The sequence below is a fragment of the Thermobia domestica genome, chromosome 3 (genome assembly GCF_964235325.1).
Source record: "Thermobia domestica chromosome 3, izTheDome1.hap1.1, whole genome shotgun sequence".
In the NCBI taxonomy this organism is placed as follows: domain Eukaryota; kingdom Metazoa; phylum Arthropoda; class Insecta; order Zygentoma; family Lepismatidae; genus Thermobia; species Thermobia domestica.
In genome coordinates, this window is record NC_137456.1 from 186,888,477 (window position 1) to 186,893,655 (window position 5,179).

Below are 5,179 nucleotides of genomic sequence, written 5' to 3' on the forward strand. Positions count from 1 at the left end.
GTGCACTTAAATGCAGTAAACACTAACGTTAGCATTACCATATTTTGGGATTTATTCAAGATTTTTGGTGGGGGGACCAAGTTCAGAAATATCATATTCTATACAAATAGTGGTAGAAACATAGAGTTAACGGCAATCGTTAGTGCATGTTTAGTGCACTTAACGCACTAAGCACTAACGTTGGTGCTACCATATTTTGGGATTTATTCAAGATCTTGGGGGGAGCAACTTCAGAAATATCAAATTTTATTCAAATAGAGGTAGAAACATGGGGTTAACGGCAATCGTTAGAGTGTGATTTGTGCACTTAAATGCACTAAGCACTAACGTTAGTGCTGCCACATTTTGGGATTTATTCAAAATTGTTGGTGGGGGTCAACTTCAGAAATATCAAGTTCCATACAAAGTGTCAGTATTTTCAGGAAGCACTAACGAATGCACCAATTACTTTGTTAGTGCTTGAAGTGGGCGCAAATTCACGCTGACCACCAAAGATATTTTACTAGTAGCATCTACACTAATTAAGCACTAATGTTAGGGGTTGGTGCACGAAGAAGCACTAACGATGCACTGAGGATTGTACTAGAAGTGATCATTAGTGCTTTTAAATTTGGCAGAAATTTCACACAGTGAAAAACTCCCCTTAAATTTCTTATGTGAGTTTCCTGAGATGTAACTGGTCATAACTATACTAATAGTGAAGCACTAACGAAACTGAAAGTATTTTTTAGAACCACGAACGATGCACTAAAGAACGGCTTTAATTTTTCGTTATTGGTTGAAGTGGAGGCGCCAAGTTCATGAAGGCTACCAAAGGGTTTTTTTTTTTACTTGTAGGACCTACATTAATGAAGAACTAACGATAGGTGTTAGTGCGGTATGAAGCACTAACGATTTCAGTAGAAGAGTTCATTAGTGCTTTTGATTTTGGCGGAAATTTGACGCAATGAAAAATTCCCCATGAATTTCTTATGGGATTTTTGTGGCATATCTACATCAATAGTTAAGCATTAACGGAACTATGGGTGTTTTGCAGAAGCGCTAACGATGCATTAACGAATGGACTTATTTTTCGTTAGTGCTTGAAGTGGGAACCAAGTTCACACTTGCCCGCAAAGGTTTTTTTACTTGTAGCACCTACACTAATGAAGCATTCAACTTAGGTGTTGGTGCACTAGGAAGCCCTAATGTTACAAGTAAAAAAACTTTCGAAATTAGCGTGAAGTTAGCCCCCACTACAAGCACTAACGAAAAAAATAGTTTTATTCGTTAGTGCATTGTTAGTACCTTTAGAAGATACAAGTAGTTTCGTTAGTGTTTCACCATTAGTGAGGATATGGCCAATTATAAGTCAGAAAACTCCCATAAGAAACACATGGGGAATTATTCATTGTATCAAATTCCCATCGCATTCAAAAGCACTAATTACCTCTGTTAGTGCAATTGTTAGTGCATTGTAAGAGCTTCTTAGAGCACAAACACCTAACGTTAGTGCTTCATTAGTGTAGGTGTTACAAGTAAAAAAAAAACCTTTGGGGAAGTCAGCGTGAATTTCGCACCCACACTTTAAGCACTAACGGAAAAAATAGTGCCATTCGTTAGTGCTTCTATAAAACACTAACAATTTCATTAGTGCATCACTATTAGTGTAGTTATGGCCAATTATATATCACGAAACTCACAAGAAATTTATGGCAAATTATTTATTGAATCGTATTTCCGCCAAATTCAAAATCACTAATTATCTCTTCTAGAGCAATCGTTAGTGCATTGTTAGTGCTTCTTAGTGCATCTACACCTAAGGTTAGTGCTTCATTAATATAGGTGCTACAATTAAAATACCTTTTGAGGCCAGAGTGAACTTAGCGCCCCCACTTCAAGCACTAACTAAAAACTTAGTGCCATTCGTTAGTGGATTGTTAGTGCTTCTAGAAAACACTAACAGTTTAGTTAATACTTCACTATTTAGTTATGGCTAATTACATGTTACGAAACTCACATAATAAATTTATGGGAAATTTTACATTGCATCAAATTTCCGTCAAATTCAAGAGCACTAATGATCTCTTCTAGTGCAATCGTTAGTGCTTCTAGAAAATACTAACAGTTTCGTTAGTACTTCAATATTAGGGTAGCTATGGACAATTACATGTCACGAAACTCCCATAAGAAATTTATTGGGAATTTTTAATTGCATCAAATTTCCGCCAAAGTCAAAAGCACTGATGATATCTTTTAGTGCAATTGTTAGTGGTTCTTAGTGCACCAACCCCTAACGTTAGTACTTCAATAGTGTAGGTGCTACAAGTACAATATCTTCGGAGGGCACGGGAACTTGCCCCAACTTCAAGCACTAACAAAAAATTGATGCCATTTGTTAGTGGATCGTTAGTGCTTCTAGAAACCACTAAAGGTTTGTATGGACTTTGATATTTCTGAAGTTGGCCCGCCCAACAAAAATCTTGAATAAATCCCAGAATATGGTAATGCTAACGTTAGTGTTTACTGCATTTAAGTGCACAAACGAAGCACTAACGATTGCTGTTAACCCCATGTTTCTACATCAATTTGTACGCAAATTTATATTTCTAACGTTCACATCTAACCAAAAATCTTGAATAAATCCCAAAATACAGTAGAACTGACATTAGTGCTTACTGCGTTTAAGTGCACTAACGATGCACTAACGATTACCGTTAATCCTGTTGCTATCTCTATTTGTATAGAATTTGATATTTCTGAAGTTGGCCCCCCACCAAAAATCTTGAATAAATCCCAAAATATTGTAGCACTAACGTTAGTGCTTAGTGCGTTTAGGTGCACTAACAATGCACTAACGATTGCCGTTAACCCCATGTTTCTACCTCTATTTGTATAGAATTTGATATTTCTGAAGTTGGCCCCCCCACCAAAAATCTTGAATAAATCCCAAAATATTGTAGCACTAACGTTAGTGCTTAGTGCGTTTAGGTGCACTAACGATGCACTAACGATTGCCGTTAACGCTATGTTTCTACCTCTATTTGTATAGAAATTGATATTTCTGAAGTTGGCCCCCCCACCAAAAATCTTGAATAAATCCCAAAATATTGTAGCACTAACGTTAGTGCTTAGTGCGTTTAGGTGCACTAACGATGCACTAACGATTGCCGTTAACTCTATGTTTCTACCTCTATTTGAATAGAATTTGATATTTCTGAAGTTGGCCCCCCCACCAAAAATCTTGAATAAATCCAAAAATATTGTAGCACTAACGTTAGTGCTTAGTGCGTTTAGGTGCACTAACGATGCACTAACGATTGCCGTTAACTCTATGTTTCTACCTCTATTTGTATAGATTTTGATATTTCTGAAGTTGGCCCCCCCACCAAAAATCTTGAATAAATCCCAAAATATCTTAGCACTAACAGTGGTGCTTAGTGTGTTTAAGTGCACTAACGATGCACTAACGATGTGCTAAGTTTTGTGAAAACCTGTCTGCATAAAGATGGGTGGGGGGGCTAACTTCATATGAAGTTGGCCCCCCCACCAAAAATCTTCAATATCTCGTAAACGCTGATAGCACTAACGTTAGTTCTGAGTGCACTAACGTGCACTAACGATGCACTAACGATGTGCAATGTTTGATGTAATTTGGGAGAGGTGGGGGGCCAACTTCAGGCACGTCGCAGAACCATTATTTTAAGTAATGTTGCCAACTTAAATAAATTGCTAAATATTATTATAAATATAGTGCAAATAACGTAGCTAAACTACAAATTATGGTGCTAATTTGTTTTATGGTGCAAGAATGTTTACAAAAGACGATGTTTTTTGTAGTCTGTATAATGTTAATGTTAATGTCAAAGTTTTGGTTCCAGCAATACATGTAAATGCAAATTGTAACTGAAATTAAATGTAATTGATAACTTTTCAGTAACCTTAGTGTTCCCCTAAGCCTTAATCGTGATGTACACAAAACCAAGGCTAATTACACCCTAGTTACATTTCACTTGTTTTAGTTTGACCACCCACCACCTCAAACTCGACCCATACGATAGCTGTATGCAGTTATTGAAGGACTTACAGTTAGTAGTACACATTGTGTTGATTTTTGGTATGGTTTGTTTTAGTTTAATGTCCCACGATTATGCTAGAGCGTCTAAAGGAGACGTGGAGCTAATGATTGTAATGGAATCCGAACTACTTCGATCGTTCAACTGTATTCCTACCGGAAATCGAATTCGGGACCAAGCAAACCGAAGTCAAGCGTGCTAGCCACTAGACCAAATGGAGCCCTCACATCGTGTTGATTTAAATCATTGAGTCAGTGCTGTCAGATTCGAAGATCAAAAACTAGCGTGTCTGTGTTCCAAAAGTACCGGATTTGAACTATTTGTAGGACAAATATATGCAGTAGAAATGAATTATTTGGCCACTAATGACTGGTACATATTGCTGGACATATTGCAAGAAATTATGATCGATGAACAAAAACAATTCTAGACAGGATACCACGAGATAAAAAAAACAGCCTAGAAAACGTTCTTGTACAAGAAGGTTTGACGAAATCAAGAACAACTGGGAAGTAACCTGAGAAAGAATTGCTCAAGATAAATAGTTGTAGAGAAGACTTGGAAAGACCTTCATCCAGCAGTGGATTGATAGTGGTTGATTATGATTATGGTTATGATTTTACTATATCTGGACCTCAGAGATAAACTAAACCAAGTTATAATTTTGTAATTTTACAGGAGAAGCGAAAAACCGGTTTCTTAAGTAATGGGATGCTTTTAGACATATTATTACACCACTAGAAAGAATATAGTCTATTAAAAAGTATTGTTAATCAATTTCGACCAAAAAGTGACTTAGCATAATCTAGCTCTAAAGTTAATGCATGTATATATATATATATATATATATATATATATATATATATATATATATATATATATATATATATATATATATATATACAGTGAAACCTGTCTATGTTGGCCATCATCGGTTCCATTGAAAAGTGGCCAACTTAGACAGGTGGCCAACTTACAGAAAATAAGTGTGATCGGTGTATTTTTAAAATAGGATTTCTAGTATTACTTGATTGTAAAATTTTAATAAGCAATGGCACGTCAGCTACTTTTAAATAATGTGTATAGAATAATCATAACAATATACATTACTAGAAAAAAATAAT